Source organism: Oryctolagus cuniculus, chromosome 7 (assembly GCF_964237555.1).
Source record: "Oryctolagus cuniculus chromosome 7, mOryCun1.1, whole genome shotgun sequence".
Taxonomy (NCBI): Eukaryota; Metazoa; Chordata; class Mammalia; order Lagomorpha; family Leporidae; genus Oryctolagus; species Oryctolagus cuniculus.
In genome coordinates this window covers 96821481-96848523 of record NC_091438.1, presented here as the reverse complement: position 1 = coordinate 96848523, position 27043 = coordinate 96821481, and the positions used below count along the sequence as shown (strand labels likewise).

Genomic DNA, 27043 nt, shown 5'->3' with positions numbered 1-27043 from the left:
TTTTTTAAGGTCCTTCTTCTGTTTCCTTCCTTAAAGTAGGGTAACAGACTTTGATTAGTACTGATAAACAAAAAGCCATCAGGGAAAAAATACCCATAATGGTCCTCCTTGTGGAACCTCACTATGACACATTTCCTTCTAGTAACTCTCCCTTATTTTAACATATTTAAAATTGATTGTGCATACAAGTTTGTAAATAGCTTTTATCAATTAGTATATCAGAAGCATTTTCATATGGCATCAAAATTATTTATGCTATTTATTAATTGCATAATTATTAATGACTACATTAGGTTCTATCATTTGAGTGAAGTATAATTTACCTAACCACATCCCTAGGCATTTAGGTGGTTTACTCTATTTCCATATTATAAATAAAGCTATCTCAAACATCTTGGAGTGTAGGCTTTAGTAAAAATCCTGTATTATTTCCTTTGTATAGGTGATAAAAAATATTTTGTTATAAACATCATAAAGCTTCACTGCTATATATTGTTAAAAGCTGTACTAATTCTTATTCTTGTCAAGAATGTAAATTACCTTCACTCTCGGTAGCTTTACATGTCTTTTAAGCCTTACTAATCTAAGTTGTAAAAAAGATAATCTTATTGCACTACTATTTGTATTTTCTCAGATATTACTGAGGTTACAATTTTTTCTTCTGTTTATTAGCCATTTGTAATTCCTCTTTTAATAAAATGATCACACATTTTGCTCATTTGTGAGATTTTACTTAATGAGTCATATGACCCCTTTATAGAACAAACTTAACAATCCTTTGTCTCCTTTACTACAAATTTACTATGTTAGAAAATTCACTATTTAAGTGAATTTTATTTAACATACCATAACCAACTTTATTTAACATACCATAGTTTATATAACTGGTATGTCAAAAACATTCCCTGAAATATTTTAGATGCTACTACGTAAATGCATAAATTTACTCATGAATATTCTCTCTATAGAAAGCATAATTCTATTTATATAATCACAACCCTAAATAAGCAGTTTAAATTAATATGCTGTTTTTGAAAATGGATTAAGTGTACTTTTATCACTATAAAGAGGTATCACTGTAAGTGATAATGTAATTTCATGTTTGCTTCCAAAATGGAAAGCATGTACTTATACAAAGAAATCACCAGATATAGACACTACTGTATAGAGTTCTCTACAACATCCTTAAATCCTTAGTTATGAAAGAATGCAATAAGCGAACAAATTTTCACACAATGAATCTGTTTTTTGAGTAGAAAAATTTAAATAAATTTGGCCAAATTCTTCATTTCATTAATAATGTGGGATATATTTTACAAAAACAATATTTTATTTCACTCAAGATTATAAAAGGAAGTTACTGTAATCATAGATATGGCTATCATGTCAATATACTTATAGGTACTAATCAGGATGAAAAAACACTCAAATGACAGACTGTCTTTCTACATGCACAAAGCTTTTTGAATATTCACTTTAATTTAACTATATATTTTGAAACTTATTTTTCAAACTATAAATAGCTAATGAGAGTATTATGAATACCCTTTTATTTTGATGCTTTTGGGGTTAGAAAATTTGTAATGAAAAATGTTTTTAAAAAATCAACTTGGAGGAGAAATTTGGATTGTTCATTTTCATAAGTAAAATATATCAACTTACTAGCAACCAATGAATAAAAATTTCTACATAAGAAGCACCACCATCAATAAATGCTTTACTCTGGTAGAAGTTTAGGTAAGCATATATAATAGAATGCATTAAGTAAAACCCTGAAAAAATAATCAGATTACTTTCAAAAGAAAACAATTCCAAATTAAAATCTTTTTTGACTGAAAAATATGTGATGCAAGTTAAAACTGATCCAAACACTCTCTAACAGTAATAAATTGGAGGTGACAGAACAGCAAAATGTCAGCCTACATATTACTAACTTCAAGATGAGACTCTTCCTAATTTTTTCATACAAAAATAGAAATCTTCCATGTTGTACAGTCAAATATGTCCTGTGTTAGCATTTTATTGGCTAAAAGCAGGACCATTTTTCTCATTCACAATGAAATCAACTTTGTTCATTTTAAGAACCTATACTTTTTTTTCATAGTATTCAACAAATGAAGAAATAAATTTTATAATTCAAAATGCAAATTAATTCTGCCTGTGAGATTTTGAGTGGTGTTTATTTGTATACTTACAGATTTGTAATGAGTATGATATATCATATTTATAGTTAAAAATTAAATAACTTTTAATGGACCTCAAAATATTTTTCTGATTTACCTTCATGAAAAAAGTTTGCTTAACACAGCAGCATATTTACATCTATTACAAAATGTAGCCATGAAGTCATTATATCTGCTATTATAATTTATGAGATAAACAGTTCATATGTAACAAATATTTCTGACTCAAATTGAATCATTTTAAACAATTGCCATACCTAGGGATCCCTGGATGGCATTATTTTCAAGCTTCTCTGAACCATCTAAGTATTGTATGATCTTTCCCATTCTTTTCTCCATTCTAAGTCAAACATAAAACAAATCTACCTTGATTCACATGAGTTTTTTGTCTAATGATATGGACATCACGAAACTGCTGGCACCATGCCTTTGATGCAGCAGATGGAACACAGCTAAGAAAATAAAAGTAAAACTTCAACTCTGAATGCACTGTTACTTTGTTTAAACATAACTCATTATTTCAAATCTTAAAATGTAAAAATATATCTAGTGCTGGCATACCTTAAATGTAAAAGAAAACAAAATAACCTAGACTCTTCGTTACAATGTGTCTTTGTAGTTTGATTGAACACATCAATTATTTCAAAGTGCCTTTCTCAAATCTTATTTTTTGTTTTCAAATTGCCTTTAAACATTTTAGAACATATTCATTTTCCTATCTGTGTTTACACAGAATAATGCATATAAAACTAATGACTACATTTTAAACCTAAATTATTTCTACCTAGATATGGCAATCTTAATTAATAAATATGTATTGTAATATTCTGTTAGCCATATATGGGCATAATTAATAGACTATTACAAATGTGAGCAACATTGTAATTCCCAATATGTTAAATATTATCCAATATTATAAACATAATTATGATTTTAAGTACATTTGGCTATAAGGACTAAAACTATTACATTCTTTAAAAAACAAACTAGTATTTTAATTTTTATTATATTTTTAAAAGCTTAAATTTAAAAGCATAATTTCCTTCATACAAAGACAGTTTAATATGTAGCTTATTAGGCAGGAAATAAACTCATAATTTCCCCAATCTCTGTTTATCAGTCACAACTCTATTGGCAATGAAAAGATCCAAAGAAATATATCACAGTTTTCAAAAAGTGATTGTTTTATTATTTTCCCCAGAAAATATTTTATTTTGTCATCTTAATAATAAAAAATTAATCTTCACTGTCTTATCACTGTATTTCCTTCAGTCTCTATAGCTGCTTAACATGGAGAATTTTGAGATGTTGACAAAACAAAAGCCACTGAAATTCCTTGCTAATTTACTTTGAATAAGAATCCACTGTAAGAACCTTTGATCAAAAATAAAGAATAAAAATGCACTTGCCAAGAGTCAATTAAAATACACCTTATTTATGCTCTAATTTTGATCCATTACTTTTATACATTAATTGATAATAAATACCAGATACATTACTAACAAATCTTCTAAAAGTAATGTAATAAAATATTTTTCAGAACATACTTTTAAGAAATTCTAAGCAAAACAAATATCAACCCTACATTTGTGTAATTTAAATGGAATTTTGGTTATTCTCACTATAATTTTCATCATTCATAAATCTCTACTTAGTATTGCTCTTTGATAATAAGATAAAGTATGTTATCATCAGTACTATTTTAAACAATTTCTCATTTTCCAAGGAGAAGATTAGGAAAGGAATGCTCTAAAATTAGAAACATTTTACTTGTATTTTAAATCTTGCTGAGATTTGGACTTCATGTTAACTTCAAAAACAAATTTAACAACAGATACAATAGCATGGCAGTCAATATAAGATATACTTGAATATTAAGAATATTTTTAACTTCATTTCACCTTTCCCTCAGATACATAAAAATCCTTTCCAAAAGCTAAATGCTGATTAAACCGTAATATCCTACACAGAGCTAAGAGTAGATGTAACTATTTGGCTGAAAGACAAATAAATAAATAAATAAATAAAGACAAAAACACTTGAACAAATACATTTTCACTGAACTTAAAAGGTACAAAGTAGTTACCTGTGACTGTTTTATCATATACAATATATATAATACTTGCACATTCTTTGGTTGAAATAAAGCATTTTCCTATACTTAAGATTTTACAGAAGGGGGGAATTAAAAAAAAAAAAAGACACTACAATTTGTTAAGTCAACAACAGGAGTCACTGTGCACTTACTCCTCATGTAGGATCTCTGTCCTTAATGTGCTGTACATTGTGATTTAATGCTATAACTAGCACTCAAACAGTATTTTTCACTTTGTGTTTCTGTGTGGGTGCAAACTGTTGAAATCTTTACTTAATATATGCTAAACTGATCTTTTGTATGTAAAGAGAATTGAAAATGAACCTTGATATGAATGGAAGGGGAGAGGGAGTGGGAGAGGGTAGGGTTGTGGGTGGGAGGGAAGTTATGGGGGGAGAGGGGGAGAAGCCATTGTAATCCATGAGCTGTACTTTGGAAATTTATATTCATTAAATAAAAGTAAAAAAAAAAAAAAGACACTAAACCTGTATCCTTTCTAAAGAACCTGTTTAAAACAGCATGGAATAGCCAATAATAGCTTATTTTAAAAGTCCCTAGTATTCTGGAAATACTTTAGAATTACTAATACATATAACTTTGGTCATTTATCTATTGCACCAACTGCTGAACATCGAAGTCTAGTTAGGAAAGATTGCCAGCTACACTGCCTAATTAGAGCAAATTATGAAAAGAATTGAAGCTTAAAAAAAAAAAAAGGAGGGAGAGGTGACACATAAGTCAAGAAAAGTTCCTCACTCTAATCATATGCCCTAGGACTCATTCCCTATACTACAAGAGAATTATAGACTTTCCAGTTAATCTCCCTAATAAAGACTTTTCAAAACCAAAGTCTAAGCCAAAGAGAAGTAAACATCCCAGAAGTTTACTCTGAAGTATTTTTTTACATGCATTCCCCCCATCGACAATTAAATGTTAAGAAAAGTGTAGGTAAGTGAAATATGGAAGTCTCAATTAGCAGAGTTGAAGCATAACTAGTTCTGAATTTCTGGCTGGCAAATATCAGTGATACACAGTTACCCTCTGCTTTCATGCTTTTCAAAAGATCTCAAGTTTGAGTCTTTAACTTTCCTCTTGATTCTATTTATGGTGCACAATATTTTGAGAATTCACAAAAATAAATAACTATGTTACACTTTAAAACACAAATTCCCCTAATTTTTTTCCTCACAACATCAAATTTTGTTAACACATCAAAATTTATTTAAAAATTTCATTTCTAAGAAACCAGGAGAAACATAATCTATGAGGAACATCTGTCCCATGTAAATCCACAAAATCAAAAATACTGTAAACAAAACAGGTGAACAGCAAGTCAATACAGAAGAAAAGAAAAAGCTATACCTCAAAGCAAATTTTCAAAAATATTTAGGATACAGGATTGTATCCTCCAAAAACTCTAATTCCTCATCAGACATTGAATTAATGATTCAATTACATACTCAACAGACCAAAAATATTCTGAAAAGCAAAAAGCTGGAGGAATTGAAGATTTGATAATTACTTGAAAGTACAAAATAATTTCCTAAAAATGGAAGCTTTAGCTACAACATGATAAGCAAATCAATTTTATTATTTTCTCTGATCTAAACTACCACATTAGCTAACGGTTATAAATAATTGATGGATATGGAAAACTTCTTTGTAAAGCAGTTTTATATAGTAATCTTGCCCATCCAAAGTTTTGCTTTCAAAGGTTTCAATTGGGTGAAGTAAACCATGGTCTAAAACCATTAAATAGAAAATTCCAGGCCTCCAGGCCGGCGCCGTGGCTCAATAGGCTAGTCCTCCACCTGCGACGCCGGCACACCAGGTTCTAGTTCAGGTCAGGGCGCTTTATTCTGTCCCGGTTGCTCCTCTTCCAGTCCAGCTCTCTGCTGTGGCCAGGGAGTGCAGTGGAGGATGGCCAAAGTACTTGGGCCCTGCACCCCATGGGAGACCAGGAGAAGTACCTGGCTCCTGCCATCGGATCAGCGCGATGTGCTGGCCGCAGCGCAGCAGCCACGGCGGCCATTGGAGGGTGAACCAACGGCAAAGGAAGACCTTTTTCTCTGTCTCTTTCTCTCACTGTCCACTCTGCCTGTCAAAAAAAAAAAAAAGAAAGAAAATTCCAGAAATAAAAAAAATTCATAATTTTAAAGAATATTTATCTTGGGACTGGCACTGTGGCATAGCAGGTAAGGCCGTCGCCTGCAGTGCTGGCATTCCATATGGGCACCGGTTCGAATCCTGGCAGCTCCACTTCTGATCCAGCTCTCTGCTAATGCCTGGAAAAGCAGTAGAAGCTGGCCCAAGCCCTGGGGCCCCTGCACCAGCATGGGAAGACCCAGACAAAGCTCCTGGCTCCTGGCTTTGGCTCGGCACAGCTCCAGCCATTGCTGCCAATTGGAGAGTGGACCAGCGGATGGAAGACCTCTCTCTCTGCCTTTCTTTCTCTCTCTGTGTAATTCTGACTTTCAAGTAATTAAAATAAATCTTAAAAAATAAATAAATAAGAATATTTATTTTGGAGTATTATAAGAATTATTTTTTATTATATCTTACTGTTAATCTCTTAATGTGCCTAACTTATAAATTGAACTTCATCATAGGTGTGTACAATGGAGCTTCAAGAAATTCATGGAAGACTGAATTACAAGAAAGTTTATTTTGGTGCACAAAAAATTTGAAATCCATGTATAAGAGGGGTCTTCAAAAAGTTCATGAAAATGCATATTGGGAAAACACTATGCAGACATCAAAAATTCTGCACCACAATAAACTTTTAAATCCATTTTCTAAGAATTTTTTGAAGTATCCTGATGTTTATAGAAAAAAAATTTTAAAACATGGTAAATGCGGAGTTTTGTACTATTCTTGGTTTCAGGCATCAACTGGCAGTTTTGGATTCTATCTTCAATGGATAAGGAGGGACTACTACAGTAGGTTTGCTGAAAGCAAGATAGGTTTAAAAAAAAAAAAACTTAAGTTTAAGCATTCTGAAATTTACAACTGATTCTGAAACTAGTAATTTCTAAATAAGGTTTATCTACCTTTGAGAATTTTGCCTGTTTTTAATTTTTCCTACCCTTATGACTATAAAGTTTTGATGTTGCCTTTTAAGTTAAAAATTATCAGCTCCATCACTACCATCAGCGATGATAGCCTAGAAGAAGGAAGTAAAAATCTCTTTTTCTTTCACTGTATTTTTACATTGTTCAGAATCTAACATTAATTTATTCAATTATACAACAAATATTTATTGAGCACCTGCAATACAATGAACTAAGTATAAGAAATAAATACAAAGAAATATTTTAATAGGATTTTACCTATAAAAAATCACAAAGATCTATTTAAATTAGAAAGTCTGGAAGAGGATGTATTGATAAAATATGTGCCATATATTGGTTTTATTCTGATTTGTTTTGCTTTTTAATTATTTGTTTTATTTGCTTTGAAATTTTAGAGGATTTATCTATGTCTACTTTCAGAGTTGAATTAAATATTACATCAATAAGACTTCGTAGTAAACAAAGAGTAGAAACAAAGAAGGATTCACAACTTTATTCAGAAGAATATAAGAAACTGGTTTTGAAAGAAATTATTTTTAACAGTATCATTGTACAGTGGAATACATGGTTCATACATGTTTTTGTATTATCAGCTATTCCCACCCATGAGAAAAAAACAGTTATAGAGTAACTTGCTTATCGTCTATCTCAGCCACATGCCTATGCTCAACAAGGGATGAGGAAAGACTATTCTATTCTTAAGTAATTCCATAGTGCCTGTCACAGTGCTTGGCAAATAGCAGGTACTTGGTAAACGTGTGTTGAATGAATATCCACAGGCCATCTTTTCTATTCTATGACTGTCCAAATAAAGGGTCTACTTCTACTCTGCTTGTCACTCAGGTTACTAATACTCTATATTTAAAAAAAAAAAAAAAAGGCAGCTCTAACTACTCCTCTTCTTTAGAGAAGAACCTTGAGGCTATAGCTTTTTCCTCTCCCTGTCCCCAGAGAGTTTTGACTTCATTTTCCCAAAGGCTTCAACAATCAGCACACATCCGTTGGAAGACACATAGTTAAACTGTGCTAGGTAAGCAACCTTCTGGTTCAAGCATTTCTGTCCTACCTGACATTCTACCAGGATGTCCAGATGTGTTTTCTCCATGTAAGAAGTCCTTTTAGGACCTTATTTTGTAAAGTCTTCAGAAAGGCTGAAACCATTCTAATCCTTGAGTTCTATACTACCTACCAAAATATGACATAAACCATTAACAACCCTCATCATGATACCTAAGCGCTAATGAGCTCTTATCATTGTGAGTTTTGTTTGTTTACATTTAGAGCACATCTCACAATTCATGCTCTATAGACTCATAATTTGTCTAATATTTGTTTATTATTGCTTTACATTTTTAAAATTTTTATTTACTTATTGTCATTTATTTTAAAGGTAGAAAGATAAAGAGAGCTCTTCCCTATGCTCGTTCACTAGCCCAAATGCCCACAATAGCCAGGGCTGGGCCAAGTGGAAACCAGAATTGAATCCAAGTCTCCCATGTGAAGGAAATCCTACTACAAGTGCCTTCATTTGCTTCCTGAATTAGTGGAAGGCTGGATCATAAGCAGAGGCGACATTGGATCCTGGGCACTCAAATATGGGATACAGGTCTCCCAAGCAGTGGCTTAACCTGCTGTGCCACAACACCCACTCCTTCCTGTTGTATTTTATCTCTTTCCACATTGATATTACTATCTGGTCATTAAAGTTTTTTTAAGATTTCTGTACCTATTTATTTATGTGAAATTCAGAGTTAGAGAGAGAGAGACAGAGAGACATAGAGACAGAGAAATCTTCCACCTGCTGGTTCACTTCCCAGATGGCCAAAAGAGCCAGGACTGTGTCAGGCTGAAGCCAGGAGCCAGGAGCTTCATCCAGGTCTCCCACATGGGTGCAGGGGCCCAAACACTTAGGTCATCTTCTGTTGCTTTTCTCAGGCCATTAGCAAAGATCTGGACCAGAACTGCAGCAGCCAGGGCACACACAATGGGATGCTCTCGTCTCAGGTAAGAGAGTCAGGTAAGCCTATCTGGACAACAGGGTAGCAGATAAAGAATATACAAAGTGCCAAGCAAGCACAAAAATCAAGTATTTAAGTCAAACTGTGCCAATCAGATTGTGTAAGGAAATCTATATGGTTTGCAAATGGTATTCCAGAATGCAGCTTTCAAAGTTTAAATTCTAGGTCCTCATTAACATTCTGTTATATGGAATGACAACTACAAACTTAGCTTCAGGTTAAGCTCAATTAATTAAAGATTTATGCATTTAAACTCTGCCTGTCAAAAAATAAAATAAAATAAAATAAAATAAAATAAAATAAAATAAAATAAAATAAAAAATTAGTGACTATGTTTTGGAGGATAGCCTAAGGCTCTAACAGATTTTAGGATCTTAAAGACAGATCTTCAAAAAGGTAGATAACAGAAATGCCTTATTTCTGACCAACAAAGAAAAGCTATATTCTTCGTTATATTAAAGCCATATCAAAGCCAGCGCCGCGGCTCACTAGGCTAATCCTCTGCCTTGCGGCGCTGGCACACCGGGTTCTAGTCCCGGTCGGGTGCCAGATTCTGTCCCGGTTGCCCCTCTTCCAGGCCAGCTCTCTGCTGTGGCCAGGGAGTGCAGTGGAGGATGGCCAAAGTACTTGGGCCCTGCACCCCATGGGAGACCAGGAGAAGTACCTGGCTCCTGCCATCGGATCAGCGCGGTGTGCTGGCCGCAGCACGCTGGCCGCTGCGGCCACTGGAGGGTGAACCAATGGCAAAGGAAGACCTTTCTCTCTGTCTCTCTCACTGTCCACTCTGCCTGTCAAAAAATAAAATAAAAAATAAATAAATAAATAAATAATACATTAAAGCCACATCAAATGTACAGTTGTGCTCTAAAAACACATGCTCTTAAGATATCAAGGAAGATGAGAAGCCATATTATCAGAATATCTAATAGGAACATATCACATTTTCTGTGTGTTACCTAATACTCACTAAGCCTCTGGATACAGAAAAACTGAGCTATATTTTTAAACTACTTGTTGATTTGTTAAAGAGGTTTTGGCACAACCATAACATGAAAATTGTTTGGATTTCACATCTTAGAGTTCTCCGCAAAAACCCTAATTCAATACAAAACTATCAAATTTTTAAACTGAATCCCAAAAATCAGTTAAGTATAGAAAAGGAGATAATGAAAGTGCTAACTTTGGCTAAACAAACAAAAAAAGCCTAACTGAAGGTTTAAATCATAGGGGTAATACAGAGGTGGAGGTTAAAACAGAGGTTCTTGGGACCAGCGCCGTGGCGCAGGTTAATCCTCTGCCTGAAGCGTCTGCACCCCATATGGGCGCCGGTTCTAGTCCCGGCTGCTCCACTTCCTATCTAGCTCTCTGCTATGGCCTGGGAAAGCAGTAGAAGATGGCCCAAGTCCTTGGGCCCCTGCACTTACATGGGAGACCCAGAGGAAACTCCTGACTCCTGGCTTCGGATCGGTGCAGCTCTGGCTGTTGCGGCCATCTGGGGAGTGAACCAGCGGATGGAAGACCTCTTTCTCTGTATCTACCTCTCTCTATAATTCTCTCAAATAAATAAAATAAATCTTAAAAAAAAAAAAACAGAGGCTCTGTTTCTTACCCATTTTCTCACCTTTGTCCTCCTCCATGTCTTTTTCATCCTTGGGCATTTCCTTCGTGACCACAATAGGGTTGTATTTGCTACATTCTCTCTAGTTTACATCTAGGGAAAATAGGAATGTATATGATCCTAAGGATAATATAAAACTCTGGAGGATCATTTTGGCCAGACAATCTTATTTCATTAATTCTTTGAAAAATATTTATTGATCAACTACTATACTATGTCAGATACTATTCTTTGGCATTGGAAATACAGCCAGCCATAAACAAAACAGAGTTCCTTATCCTAATGGACTCTAAGTTCTTAAAGCAATGGCTGACTTAATCATAGTGAAATAGAGGATGATTTACCTCCATTTGTTTCCTACTCCTGGATCTAGGATTAGGGTCGATTCCAATCAGATCATATAACTATTACAAGATGGTGCATGGAATAGAATGAATGCTGGTAAAGCCAGCTGTATTTGTTAATCTCACCTATCAATATTTTAGTGATGGGTAGTAAAAACAAATTAGATCAGTTTACATACAATTCTGTATGAATTGGAAAAGATATATAAATAGAAATGTTTTACATGAAGATAACCTTTACTTTGTGGAGTATGGAAGTAATCCCCTGCAGTATGGTCACAAATTCCAACCAAGTAATAGTTCTATGATCTGATTGGAATTGACCCTAATCCTAGATCCAGGAGTAGGAAACAAATGGACATTAAAGCTTACAAAAGCATTAGTCATGACAGTGTTCATACCACAATAATTAGTATCAGGAAATATACTGTTAAATCTTTAAAAAAAAAACTATACATTTCTGGAAAGTAAAATATCTTCCTACTATTCCTGACCTTTCTCACAGGTGTCTCAGCTCCCCACAGTATATTCCATGAAGAACTGAATAGAAGATGTTCAGTCCAAATTCATTATGACTACCAGAAAACACAACAAAACAAAATGTATGTCATACTCATCATGCTGGATGACAAGTCTCCTTAAAATAAAGGACAGGAAATAGAAATATATTAAGCTTATTAACAAACGGCATTTGGATCACACTACCAGTTTTCTGCTCTGTCTCATCAGCATTATTATCGGAGTTTATTTAACACTAAAGCTGAATAACCAAAAATAAGATCCCAAAGTTATAATTTTTAAGAGAATTAAATTCATTGAGTCTGCAGCAGGCACGAACTAAATAATCAAGCAACTGTCCAATTCAATAAATATGAGTGCTCAAAGAAAAGAGAAATAACCTCTAGCTTGAGTGAAAATGCTCATGCACAAGGCAACATTTAAGTTAGGCTTTAAAGGTTGAAGGAAAAGAAGTGAAACAATGAAAGAGGATTGTTTGGGAATTTGCAAATACTTTGATTGGCTAGAGTAAGCAGATTATCAACAGCAGCAATTAGCCAACTGTAACAAATGTTTGAAAAACTCAGAATTGCATGATTTAAAAATCTGTACACTTAATCTTTGTGAATTCAATAATTTTGTAGAGTAGTTTTTGCTTCAGGGGATGTCATGCTTTGCTTTTGCTTTCAAAACTTTGAAGAATAACTTTAAATATATTTCTCATTTTGTTAGACCTGGATTCATACACTGAGCTGGAGTCAGAGTTAACTTCTTCTCTTAAGACAATTTTGATTAGCTTTGAAGAAGGAACTCTTACTAGTCTGGGATGGAAGTTGGTCCACTAACAACAGGGATATAAAGAAAAAAAATCTTCTGGAGGACTTCCATAATTAAAATTTCAAAACTGGAGACCGGTGCTATGGCATAGTGGGTTAAGCCACCATCCCATATAGGCACCTGTTTCAGTCCTGACTGCTCCACTTCCAATCTAGTTCCCTGCTAATGCACTTGGGATAGTGGCAGAAGGGGCCAAAGTACTCAGGTACTTTGCACCCACATGGGAGACCAGGAAGACACTCCTGGCTCCTTGCTTCGGTCTGGCCCAGCTCTAGTCCTTGCACACATTTGAGGGGTGAGCCAGGGGATGGAAGATTTCTCTGTCTCTCCCTCCCTCTCTCATAACTCTACCTTTCAAATAAAATAAATAAATCTTTAAAAAATTGATTTCAAAACTGGGTTAAGAAAAGCTCTAGAAAATCTGTGAACATGTGATTTACCACTAGTTTAAAAGACTTTCAAAGAGAATGATGACTTACTCTGATGACTCTTATCTCCCCAGAAAGCAGGAAAGCTGAGGGTGAGAAAATTAAGTGATGGGGGCCCATTGTGGTGCAGCAGGTTAAACTACCACCTATGATAATAGCACTTCATATCAGAGAACCAGTTCTGATTCAGCTCCCTGCTAATGTGCCTGAGAAGACAGAAGATGAGAATGGCCCAAGTTATTTGTGCTCCTACCACTTTGGGTGACCCTAATGGAGTTCTAGGCTTCTGGCTTCAGCCTGGTCAAGCTCTGGCTGTTGTAGTCATTTTGGGAGTAAACCAGCAGATGGAAGATCATTGTCTCTCTGACTCTCTGACTCTCTGACTCTCTGACTCTGTGTGTGTGTGTGTGTGTGTGTGTGATGCTGCCTTTCAAATAAACAAATCTTTTTCAAAAAGAAAAAAGTTATTTTTTCAAGGTCTTCACACAGGTAAAAACAGAAGGGACTGATCAGCAGACTCCAGCCCTAAGAGCTTTCATTTCAGCATTCTGTCCTAAGAAACAAGGGGCTTGAAGAAAATGGAGAGAATCAGAAATGAAATGTGTCAGGGCCGGCGCTGTGGCGCAACGGGTTAATGCCCTAGCCTGAAGCGCCAGCATCCTATACAGGCACTGGTTCTAATCCCAGCTGCTCCTCTTCCAATCCAGCTCTCTACTATGGCCTGGGTTAGCAGTAGAGGATGGCCCAAGTCCTTGGGCCCATGTACCTGCGTGGAAGACCCAGAATAAGCTCCTGGCTCTTGCCTTCGGATCGGCACAGCTCCAGCCATTGCAGCCATCTGGAGAATGAACCAGCGGATGGAGGACCTCTCTCTCTGTCTCTACCTCTTTCTGTAACTCTGTCTTTCAAATAAATAAAATAAATCTTAAAAAAAAAAAAGAAAGAAATGAAATGTGTGACGATAGCTAGTAGAAATCAATTGATCATATACACAGATCTGTGATTATGGTGAGGCAAAATGAGATGCAATATCCTCTAGAAAGAAAGTATAATTCAGACTTACTCCAAAAACCATGATTAAACAGAAAAAATTAAAATGCAATGTTTCCTCAAGGGCTGAAGGCATTCAATTAATTCAATCAGATGATGGCACCTTTCTCTTCTGATATTTTCCATCTATGCTTAAAAGAAGAAAATTATGGCCGGCGCCATGGCTCAATAGGCTAATCCTCCACCTTGCAGCACCGGCACACAGGGTTCTAGTCCCGGTCGGGGCGCCAGATTCTGTCCCGGTTGCCCTTCTTCCAGGCCAGCTCTCTGCTATGGCCCGGGAGTGCAATGGAGGATGGCCCAAGTGCTTGGGCCCTGCACCCGCATGGGAAAGCAGGAGAAGCACCTGGCTCCTGGCTTCGGATCAGCGCGATGCGCCGGCCGCAGCGGCCATTGGAGGGTGAACCAATGGCAAAAAGGAAGACCTTTCTCTCTGTCTCTCTCACTGTCCACTCTGCCTGTCAAAAAAAAATTATATTTTGATCACTAAAATGATTAGACATAGTAAGTAATTTCAATCTTGATATAATTCTTCTAAGTGCCAAAATAAAAACTTTCTCTGAAGGGAGGAGAGAACCTCCACTTTGACTATGACCTTGTCTAAACAAGATAAGAATCAGAGAACTCAGAGGGCTTCCATAGCCTTGGAAACTCATGACCGGAGCATAGGGAGATTACTGATGCCATAGACAGGAGTGTCAATTGGTAAAGTCAACAACAGGAGTCACTGTGCACTTACTCCTCATGTAGGATCTCTGTCCTTAATGTGCTGTGTATTGAGATTTAATGCTATGACGAGTACTCAAACAATATATTTCACTTTGTGTTTTTATGGGGGTGCAAACTGTTGAAATCTTTACTTAATGTATACTAAACTGATCCTCTGTAAAAAAAAAAAAAAAAAAAAAAAAAAAAAGAAATTATCAACTCCCAACTTGACTCTCACTGGGATTCAACATGACAATAGGTCTGATCTGATTTCATCATCATTTAAAAAAATCATCTATTATCTTTCACTTTATGTTTCTGTGTGAGAGCAAACTGTTGAAATCCTTACTTAATGTATACTAAGCTGATCTTCTGTATATTAAGATAATCGAAAATGAATCTTGATGTGAATGGAAGGGGAGAGGGAGTGGGAAAGGGGAGGGTAGTGGGTGGGAGGGACAGTATGTGGGGGAAGCCATTGTAATCCATAAATCGTACTTTGGAAATTTATATTCATTAAATAAAAGTTAAAAAAAATAAATAAATAAATAAAAAGCTTTGCATCTGGATTTTTGTTCTAAAATACCCAGAATTTCTATAAATAAAAATTTTGACATTTTTATTAGTCTGCTAAATAGTGCATCCACAATTTGTTTAAATGAAAAATAAGCTCAGCTTTTTAGGTCTGGGATAATTAATTTCCAAAGCTAGCAAATATATGGTAGAAAAAAATAGCAAATATGATTTCAGTCACCAATGGCCTTGAATGACAATTTCTGTAGAATCCTCCTCTCCTCCCCTAATTGTCTATAAAAGTTTTCAGTAATAGAAGTTTAAAATCATTTTTGCAGAAGAGTGAGCATGAGAAGGTGAGAAGAAAAGAGTTGTTTCAGATTTTTTAATTTAACAAAGGAAAAAAATAGCTAGCCCCAGTACCATACCCAACCACTTCCCTTTGTACAGGTTCCACAAAGGAATAGTTGTGATATGACACACAAAATAAAAGAGTAGATGTTTCAGGAACAGCAAATTAATGTTATCCCACTTGAAAATGTACAGAAAGTATGTTGTCTTAAAAGTCATAAGTTAATACCTGAAAACCTTTGAGGGATAGTTTGATCCTATCCATACAAGAAGGACTTTTAAATTTTAAAAACACAAATACTGTGTTGAACTCAACAGATATTTCACCAATTCAAAGCCCAAGGAAAAGATAGAAATCACTACAGAATTCCAAGAATAAGCGAAGTACATATTTGTCAGTCTCGCCAATGAACTGGGAATTTTCTGAGAGCAAGGATCACCCATATCTTACTCTTGTTTGTATCACCAGCACCTCATACATTGCAGGTGCTCAAAACTTGCTTGGTAAATTGAACTCACAGGCGGTATTATCATTTTCTCTAAACAATCATTGACACCCATTTTCATATAATTGTAAAAGATTTTTTAAGAAAAAATGTATCCAGTTAACTGTTTTCCCAATCCTTTATTTTAGGAGTATAACCATGACCTAAATATGTACAGGAAAAGGTATTAGACCTTAAAGAAGAACATAGAAAATTGGTTTAAAACTCCACATTGACTAAATCAGGTTTGTTATTTTATCCATTAAACAGTCTAAGCAGATTAATTGGAACCAGACATGTGAATAATCATGAGGTTTGTACTTTAGTAACATCAGTTATTTAAAAAATTTATAGTTTACATTTTGAGACAACCAAATTAACAGTTTAAGGAAAATGTAGATCTTGATAAATAATTTTTTGAGTATTTGTAGGCAGAAATGTTAGGACTCATACTCTTTCTACAACCAAACTTATCTCATGGTACCAAGGTAGTTGATTCCAAATGTTTTGCATAAATAATGTCAATTACCCACATTGCCATGTATATATTTTATTTAGAAATTAAATGCACCAAAACAAAGATTTGTTTTCCTAAACAAATACAAAGAATGACTAAACACTGCTAAGTAGTTCACTGGATACACCTCTAATCATAGCATCTGATTAAAGGGCAGCAAAAGCAGGTAACAACTGAAAGAATAGGACAGCCTGTTTTTAGTACATTTCAAAGGAAACTTCTTTGTCAATTGAAGAACACTAATTTCCAAGAGTGAATGTCAGAAGCTTATTAATCCAAGTGTCAGGATTAATACTTCTGGACTTAAAATATCATAGGAAATTAGCATTTTTAAATAGGTACACTGGTGAACACACATTGGGTGTAAACAAAATAGGTCAACGTATCACCCAGAGTGTTACATTCTAGAGAAGGCATTTGAAAACAAATAGCCAATATTCACTTTTTCAAGTCGATCCAGCTCCCTAGTTATTCTATTAGATGCTTAGTCATCAAATAATAGCTGAATATTTTTTGAATTGTCAAAATTAGCTCTACTTTTAATGGGCTCAGAAGTGGGCAACACTGTGTTAGCTTTTATAACACAGAGGAAAACCTTTATGAATTCCCACAAGATTAAAAAATACACCACATTAAATAGGCTCAATAATTATCTGTATGTATTACATTTAATACATATTTAATACAACCCATTACAATATAATTCTATTTTATTATTTTTAAACCAGTTATTATACCCTTGGAATAATGTAAAAAATATGAATTCTTAAGTTTAATACATACTATGAAGAAATACATAAATCAACAAAACTATATATTAACACCCAATAATCACATCCAAATTCTTCCTGTGTATTACATGTTTATTAGTGTGATTATTTAAGTTTTGTTGCCAAATATTTTTCTTTTATAACATCTTTACTATTTTAATACTGTTCCTCCCATCCAACACTTAGCTCAACTGCTGTAGACCTGATCAAATGTGTTTTTGATGTCTGTCATCAAGTACAAAAGTATAATTTCATTATAGTGTATCATATATGCTCAGCACTAAGAGAACATTATAAAATGAAGAAGTTTGGCTAAAGTTCAACTGGCCATCAAATACCACTGGCAAGAATTTTCTTAAACAGATGGTGTAAAATCTTACTAACACAATAGTGTGTGCTTAACACAGGAACAATATCAGAACCAGATGTGCTCCAAATGACCAAAGTACCAAACAGAAATAATAAACATAGGATATACATTAAAAACGATGCCATTGCCAACCAAGAAAAAAAAATTCTGAAAAAAATGCACGCCCTTGTCAAGTAAGAAATGCTACTGATATTTTTCCAGACTAAAGTTGACATACAAATATTTTCCTTTTGACTTCCTCTTGTACGTTGGTATTATACTTCCATCAGGGTGGCCAAAATTAAAAATATAATTTTCTAATGTGTGTGAAAAAATATAAAAGGAAAATAAGTCTTTGATTTAACCTAAGAAATTCAAGGGATCTAAGGGTTTTTTTATCCATCATTTGTAACGGAAAATATTTTCATTAGCCCAGAATACATACATACATACACACACACACACACACACACATACCCACGAAGAGCTGGCCACACGTGCTTCATCAGTTACAATAGTCCAAGCCTTGCACGTTATTATCTGTACCAAGAGGCCCAAGAACCAGCAGGGACGAGTGAGAAAAACTAGAATCCCTGGGGAGGCCCTCCCTGAGGCTCTAGCCGCGCCCCTCGGGGCCGACGCCCCTGGTGCCTCACCCCCTAGTGCCCGCCGCCCCGGAGGAAAGCCACTGGGAATCCGCAGTGGGCCCCTCTCCCGCTCCAGCCTCCACCCGGCCTCAGGCGCCCTGAGCCTGCTCACTTTAAGGGCAGCTCGGACACAGGTTGCTCCGGCCTAGTCAGGCCTTGCCCCTTGGCCTTGCTGTGGTCGGCTTGGGTTTTTGGGTCTTCCTGGCCCTCGGACAGCCTTTTGCGGGGTGCTAGGATGCGCACTCTGGGTCTTTCGAATTGTTGGTCAAGAATCACCTACCTATTATGGGCAGGTACGGCTGAGGGGAAGAAGGGCTTGGGCCGTGGGTCTTCTCCACGCGCTTTCTCCGCAAAGTATTAAGATTCTCTGGAAGCCAGATCTGATTGCAGGAGACGAATGTTTTGCATTTGAAACCCAAGCCTCCATCCTGGGGTCGCCCACGGAAAAGGGCGCGAGGAGGACGCGCGGTCAAGCCCATCGGGGCGCCGCGACAAGCCTGACTCAGAGCCTGGCCTGAGGTGGGCGTCCGAGCGCTCGCAGCCGCCGCAAGCCTCTTCGAGGCTGGCTTAGTGATGAGGTTGGGAGGGAGGGGGGCAGCGGTTCACGCTGCCAATTTTCGGATCACAGTACGTTTCCGGGGCGCTCGCCCTAGTTGCCCAGCCCCGCGCCCTCACGCCTCGGCAGCGCCCGGGGTGCGCCGCGCAGGGGGCACGTTCCCGGCCTGCCTCGGGGCTGAGGCCCGGCTTCGGGGGAGGGAGGGTCCCAGAACTGGGGCCTAAACGACCCCAGGGCAGCTCTCGCGAGGGAATCTCCGAAGGCAGGCCAGGGCCTAGGCAGCCTAGGCCGCCCAGGGCGAGGGAAGGCCTGTCCCGCGGCGGGGGGTGGCCTGCAGGCCTCGGGCGTGGGAGTTACCAAGGAAATGCATCAGTGTTTATGGCCAGTGGGAGATGAGAAAGTGTTCGCCCTGCACGCGATCTACTCCTCCCCTGGCAGTGCGCCCTCCCCGGAGCCGACCTTCCCAGCGCCCGGGCCGGGGCTCCGCACGGACGTCTGGGCTCCCACGAGGCTGACAGCTCACGGTCTCGCCCGCCCCCTCCCGCCGCCCCAGGGTCTCCTGAGAGAACTCCCACTTCTGTGATTCCGGGAGAAAAGGAGGAGTCAAAAGGCCAGCCAGCCTAGAGGGGAGACTTGCTTTCAAACCTCGCAGGGCTCACAGCATTTTCCGTATACTTAGCACAACGGGTGAGTCTTAGACCTTAGAATGGGTATGTGTCCTGCCTCTGTTGTTCATTCATCCTTAGAATTTGGATTCTGTCATCTGTAAATAATATCTACCTCATAGATGGTGTGAGGAGTATTCGTGACAGCAAATGTGAAAACGGGGTAACGCTAAACATGAGATGGAGTTTCTTACGAATGGGTGCACCTTTATCTCTAAAAACAGAAAGTCTTTTTTAGGAAGAAAATTATCTCAGCCTAAGAATAGAGGCTTTTTAAAGAAACCAGAATTATGACTGCCAATTTTTTCCTATCCTGACCTTTAAAAGAGATTTAAGTGAATTGATCCAGCTTTTTGTTTAACGTGAAAGATTGTCTTCCCCCACAATACCCCTAAAATTACTAAAGCAGAGCAGAAATATTTTGAAACAGGGAGAAGGAAGAAACTTTGAAAGTCATTGTATGTATTAAAAACTTGAGAAAAAAAACTGCTGCCTATTGTTTCTCATTACTTTGAGACTCAAAACCAATAATGAACATAAAGTGCAGAGCAGGGTCAAGGTATTATTCCCCAAAAGGTGGTATAATGTGAAGATGCCTTAAAAAAAAAAAAAAAAAAAAAAAAGTCTGACCTAATCCCTCCTGAAAGAGGGGTCACTATCTGAAATAAATGAGCAGGAATAATCTAAAACAATCTTGGCCATGTTTGCATGTCTGCAAGCGGCTGTGAATGAATCTGCAAATTTTGGTAAGTTGCCCAAGTCTTTAGGATAAAGCCTATTACTTTCCCTTTAGTGTTGGTTGAACAAATTAAACGGTGCAGGGTCTGGTACAACCCTTCCAGGTCTCATGATCTCTTCAAGCCATTTTTGACCCTAGCCATCAAGTCTTGTGCTGAGTCTGGAACAAGGATCCGTTCCCACTTAGGATGGACTGGGTTTGGGAAGAGACTGGGTAGAACCTCCAAGGCACCAAGGACATTCAGTTGTGCCCTAGCAGGGCAGGGGACCTGTCAGCTCAAGAGTAAAGATTCCATCTCCTGTCTCCACATCTGCTGGGTGTTCTTGCTCAGTTCTGTTTACTGTAGAGGACAGTACATCTCCTTCCCAAGCCAGGGAGCATAGCATGCCACAGCTTGATTTGGAATGACCTGTCATCTCATTCTGATTGTCCACCTTGGGTCCCCTTCCTACCCTGCAGCAAGCTAAAACCAACTTCAAAGTCTGGCCAACATGTGCAGTATTTCCTTATGTACAGTCACAGTGAGTCCATAGAGACTTCTCAGGCATCTCCCAATCCAACACCTTCCTACTGGTAACCTCTATGAACTCCTTTACAGACAGAGACATAGATCAGGATGGTCTCTTGGGCACCCAGAGTAGGTTTCCTATTTATTGCAAACAATGAAGTCTGAAGGACCCGCAGGGGAGATTCAAATGAACCATGACACCGGAAGATCCACTGAAGGTTATAAAACCCTTATCCTAGATGAAAAGTGGAGTCTGCAAATTCTTTTAAATTATTATGTTAGAATTTCTGTACTTTTCCTTGCTTAGGCTCTTCAAAGGGTTAAAAAAAATGCAGGTCCTGGGCAAGAAGGTGCCTGTGCAAAGAAGTAGGAAGCATGATAAATAAGCAGGCAGAGAAAGGCTAGAAACCCTCTCTACCTGCCAGTACATATTTTCCTTCTCTATCAAAAAAAAAAAAAAAAAAACTTTATTGTCCAGTGCCAGGCCTGAATTAGATTTCAGAATCAGAAGAACTCTTGGTTCCTGCCTCTAACGTGTTTGCAGCCTGGAGCTGCAAGAAGATCTGTTGGGTCCAGAAAACTATTTCTTAAGATTTGTCCTGAGCAATGACAGAACGTTTGTGTACCACAGTCTGCGTCAGGCACCACAGCCTCTGCAGACTCCACACAGTAACTTCCCATGGAGCATGGTCAAAAGGAAAGTTCTATGAACTCAGGCCTTTGGACTTCAGCTGGTACGGAGATCAAGATGTTGCTAGTTTGAGTCTGGATTTTGATCCACTTGCTGATGATTAGACACTGGATTCCATAATCTGCAAAGAAAAAGAGAAATATTTTATTACCAATTTAAACATTTGACTTATTTCTCCTTCTTTGCAGCTGTTTTATTTTATGTTTTTATCCAAACTACTTTATGCTATTTAACCTTGGCCATGTAAGAGTAGAGGTGGGAAGGGGTGCTCTTTGCCACCAGATTGTAGACACCCAGCAGCTTCTAGCAGCCTGCAGCTGGGCCAGAAGGTGGTTGAGGCAAAAGGCTGGAGCTGGACTACCTGTTCTAGAGCCACAACCCAGGTCAACTGAACTCCATGTAGAACCATCTCGTGAATCCGTCAACTCAAAGTGTCAATTCCTGAACTTTCTGAAAAGAGGGTATCATAGTGGAATTATCAAAAGCAGAGCCTCTTAATTTGGTACATGGGTTTGAATTCTGACCTGGTGTGTTTAAAAATGGCCTTGGGTAAGTTAAGTTAAAGATGTAGAATTATGTGCCATGGTATCAATGGGGCATTTGACAAGTAATAAGCAACCTCTCTGATTATTGCCATTCACAACCTTCAGAAGGTTACATGGACTAATGCAAGTCAGGATGCCAAGTATTTAAAGGCGTCCTGTAAAGTGAGGAAGTGAAGGGGGAAGCGTTGTTCATTTTGTGAACAGTGGCAGCGCTCCAGTCTGTATATGATACTCCGGAGCCTCTGCCCCTCAGGAAGGTGAGTCTGGTCTTGGCAACTGGGTCCCGCTAGCCCCTAGATATGGTCAACTGGAATGCATGAAGAGCATTGGCCTGCCCCTTTCACCTGGGGAAAGAGCCACTTCGCGTTACCAAATTTGGTGACACCTCCATGTAGGAAGTGGAAGATAGTTGTAGTCACTGACAACCTTCTGGGGGTGGGGGAATTTATTTCAACACCGTTTTGACTTCTGGGAGTCTGTAAGTGGTGTCACCTCCATTCAGCAAGTGAGAAAACCAAGGTGTTAACAAGTTAAATTGCTCGAAATCACTACAGGCTTGCTAACTTCAAACCCTGTACTGCAAAAATAATAAATAATTCATTGCCTACCTCATAAACCCTGAATCCCATGAAAAAAGGGAAAAAAGCAAGGAAGGGAGGGAACTAGAAAAAGAGGGAGGATAGAAAGAAGGAGAGAAAGGAAGTTAACTGTCACGGTTACATGAATCAGTTTCCTTATAGCAGAAATCCAAACAAAAAGTTATTGAACTTTATAAAATGATGGCTTAGGATTTTTTATGCAGGCTTGTGGGGTTATAGCATCATTTTTTACAAGTTTTGTGGGATCAGCAAGGACAGGACATGGAGAATGGTAGACACCAAAATTGTGGGCGGGACAGCACAGGCTTGTGTGGGACGCACTCACACTGGCTCCCTTATCAAAACCTCAGCGAAGCCTGCGATTGGGAGGCTCACGCAGTCCCCTGCCCCCACCCCAGCCCCAGCAACACCGTCTGGCGGTCGCGTTTTTTGCACTTAGACCGTTTGTCATTCCCACCACTCTGGCTGGGTTTATTTGAGCTTTCGGGCGTCTCTTGGGGACTCCGGCAGAAGGCGTGGGGCGGGAGAGGAAAACCTACAAGGGACCGGGTTTCCATCCTCTCCAGATGACTGGACTTCAGGAGAGATCCGCCCTGTGTGCCCAGGACAAGCAGGGAAATGCTTGGCCGGGAGACCGTTAGCGTTTTGTTTTCTGTCTCCGCCTGGGACTCTGACTTTTGCAGTTGTGCGAGCAAAGTTCTGTAGAAACAGGTCAGAGTCAAGTTTCCGCTGGTCCTGCTTTGTTGCTCCTTTTGAACTATAGCACGCCTATAAAACCGGCAGCCCCAAACCGCAGGCGTGCTTAAGGCGAGATTGTCGGCTTGGAAATGTCACCTTGAGTAAACGGTGCAATGAACTTCTGCGTTTCGCGCGGTAACGTTTAGCCCGGGAGGTCCTAGACTGCCCCTGCCTAATTTCAGGCTTCACGTGGCTCCTAATTTTATCTCTCCCCTCATCTCTGCCATCAGCCGGCAAAAGCTCTCCTCTCCTTCTCTCCTTCCGCGGTGGACCTGGAGAGTTCCCGCGGAGTCCACACGTCCACACCCTCCCAGGAACAGCACCCAGGTTCCGTGTGGTCTCTAGAAACGCACCAGACAACGGGCCTCAGCTGGCGCATCCCACTGCAGCTAGCGTCCCAGATGCCCCGCGGGGCCAGGAGGCGGCGGCCTGGTATGCACCCAGGGGGGTTCTCGGTGCCCTCAGCTTAGTGCACTCCCCAGGAGGCAAAGCCCACCAAGCCTCTGCCTTGGCGCGAAGTGGGGCAGAGAGCGGGAGGTCTTGGATGGAGGCCCTCTCCACCTTTCGGTGACCTCCACTGCTGTGAATAAACACGTCCCTCCCTGTCCCTCGGAAACTGTGGGTGACGAGGTCTAAGGAGCCTGGGGCCGGTAAGTCCCAAGGTGAGCGCGTTTCCAGCTCCGCCAGCTCCGAAGGGTGACGCGATTGCTAACAGCTCATTTGTGCACAGAGCCTCTGGAAGCTTTCTGAAGCTTTCTCCTTCATTCCTATCCCAAAGTCTGGGAAAGGGGTTAGACGGGGTGGATAAAATCCCTGAGACGCCCTCTCCGCGCCCCGAACCAGTGTGACATCCGCACTTTGAAATTGGTCTTGGCTGAATTCTTACTGGCGCGGAGGTCTCTCCACCGTAGGACCTCCGAGCATCCTAGCAGGGCTGTGCGGGTGCCACCGAAAACCGGGACCTGGACAGCGAGGGCCTCGGGCGGGGGGCAAGCGCATGGCCGCATGGCCTCGAGGATTGGCGCTGGTCCTGAGACTGCAGGCCAGGGACTCCCATCTGCGTCTCACCGGGCCCTGTTTTCTCCTGGGTCCCTGCTGCGCCTTGCCCAGGTCGCCACAAGTCTAACGCACTTGAGTCACCGCAGGCGGGCGGGGTGGGGAAGGCGCTGGGAGCGGGAGTAGGCGGCCATCCAGGGCGCAGAGACTGCCTGAGCACCGCGCAACCTCCAGGTCAAGTTCCCTCTAACGTGTGGTTATTCCCTGTTAGGAGCTCAGAGGCAAACGGCTCAATAGTCAAGTTGGTGAGGACTTTCACTTAAAGTAATAATTTGCTAATTCGGATCTATTGCTTTTAAATATCGAGTTCCAGAGACCTCTGTCAATGCAGGCTTAATTTCATCCCACTGATGAAGGATGTTTATAAACGGTGCCCGTGGTGCGAGCCGAGTGTGAAAATATCAGTTTTATGCCTTTTGATAAGAATTACCGAGGTGGAAGTCTTATTAGACGATTACAAATTTCACAGCTCTCGCAGCCCAATTAGGCAGCTCTTGGAGGTGAGTGGAAGCTGTGGGAGTCGGGGCGGGTTGGTGCTCCAGTTCTCCAGCCCAGGACCTCCAATCAAGGCCTGGCTCCACTGGATCCAGATTCCTTCGCTGCCCCCCGCGGCTTTTAGGGAGACATTCTCAGCGCGTCTCAACTCGCAGGGGAGCCTGGAGCACAGCCCTGGGACAGGACACACGGATATCTCCCTGGCTCATTTCCCGTCAAGTCCCGGGTATGCACAGAGCCCTGTGGACTGGGGACTGTCCGCAGTCTCCCCCCAGGTGGGCCTGCGGACTGATTTTCACTTATGGAAGGTGGCCATCTAGAAATGTCAATTGAGTAGGGAAGCGGGAGATGTCTTTCCCACCTGCAGACCCTCAAGATATTTTAAGGTCGGTCCTCGTTCATTCAAAACTGGTCTTAATTGAAAGTTGGGCTAAAAACTCTCATTAGGAAGATTTCAAAGAAAAAACGCTCTTGTGAGTTTTAGCCCCGAACCTAAACTGGGCAGAGGCACTGCAAAGCAGCTAACGCTCTTTTTGCTGTAGCGGAGGGGCTAGCTAGGGGAGCTGCTAGCAGTGGGACCACTAAGAGTAAGCTAACCTCTGCTCCCTTGCGCCTCTCAAGGGGTCGAGAGGTCAGTGGGCCCGAGACGGGAGGGGCTCCCCCCAAAGACCTGTACATCCTCCTCCTCCCACCTCCACACGCGACCCCTAGCCAAAGGCAGAAATGGACTCACCGCGCGGAGGCCTACAGGGGCTGGGTGCGCGCAATTACACCGCGGGAAACGTCCGCAACCCGCCGCGCCGGGAGGAGAGCCGCCACCAGACCCGTCTTTTAGGTCTTCAGCTTAGGTCTGACGACCATTCTTCTTACCCAAGCCCAGAAGCCTTGAAAAATGAATCATTTCCTCCACTTATGCAGAGATAGGAGCTCTTAGATCAAGATTAGTGTTTTGAAAACCTGATTGAGAGCCGCCTGATTAGGCGAGGGTGGGTGGGAAGACCGCATCCACGCCAGCGCCCCCGCCCTGCTCCCCCAAAACAGCCCTCGTGCTGTCGGGTTTTCTAAATGACCCCGCGCGATTAATTCTCCTCGATAGTGGCCAAACAGTAGTCCAGATTCACTTTGCAAACCCTAACACAAAGAGACCGTAATTAAATCTCAAACTGGACTTCTATTTTAAATTCCACTTCCAATGGGATCCTTCTCTAATACGTGGCCTGACAGCGCCAACATTCTGCACTCTTGTCTTTCCATTCGTAAGAGTCATCTCGAGGACGACGCTATTCATGGAAAACGCATTATGTGGACACCCCCCCATACTGATTTCTGCACTTGATGAAAAACACAAGGCTTTTTGCACCCCACGCACAAATTAGCTTTTCAGGAAGTCGGTCTACCCCAAATCCTCCATTCCCTTCAAGGATACAGATTAATCATAGCGTCCCCCACCTTCCCCTGCACGCATGGAGGAGAGAGGTCCCAGAGAGGATTCGCAGCGGAATGGCTAATATTCATGTGTACGCGGTTGCACGGAAAAAAAAAAAAAAAGAAACGATGGCGATAGGAAAAATGCTTTAACATTCTCGTGTTTATAAGGATAACGCAATGGAGGGAAAACTAAATCAGCAGTCGTTACGCAGCCCTTGTCACACACGGGCTCACTTTGTCACAGGAAAGTCTGTCCCTTCCACTAGCCTGCTACTGATCGGTCTGGACAACATCATCTCAATCTTCCTTTTCCAGACAAATAAGGCAAGGAGATACGATTGTGTGTGTGTGTGTGTGTGTATAATTGAAGCATCAACGCATCACTTTGTTAACGGCCTTTAAAAAAACCTCCCAGTTATTCTTGCCTTACTTAAGTTTGAGAAGTTTTGCTTTGCTCCTTAAAAAGGGAGACTTGCAAATACAAAAAAAAAAAATCATCTTAAAATGTCTTACCAAATTGTTCATCTTCTACTAAACAACG

General features: G+C 39.8%; 2 long non-coding RNA genes across 4 annotated transcripts in view; both read right to left on the bottom strand.

Moving 5' to 3' along the window:
* Positions 1 to 19741, bottom strand: part of LOC127493600 (uncharacterized) — a 183516-nt gene extending 163775 nt beyond the window's left edge. For 2 of the 3 annotated variants that reach the window (XR_011390656.1, XR_011390657.1), the window contains exons 1-3: positions 11824 to 15041; positions 10989 to 11078; positions 2550 to 2635 (exon numbers count right to left, since the gene is read on the bottom strand). This is a non-coding gene — a long non-coding RNA (uncharacterized lncRNA). Of the gene's footprint in view, positions 1 to 2549; positions 2636 to 10988; positions 11079 to 11823; positions 15042 to 18762 lie in introns of those variants that run through there. The other variant, XR_011390658.1, reaches the window with a different exon arrangement.
* Positions 19742 to 20757: 1016 nt separating this feature from the next.
* LOC138850629 (uncharacterized) lies at positions 20758 to 26181 on the bottom strand. Its single transcript, XR_011390659.1, has 2 exons — positions 25808 to 26181; positions 20758 to 21762 (listed from the first exon to the last, which is right to left on the bottom strand). It is a non-coding gene; the product is annotated as an uncharacterized lncRNA (long non-coding RNA).
* Between the last annotated feature and the right edge of the window lie 862 nt (positions 26182 to 27043).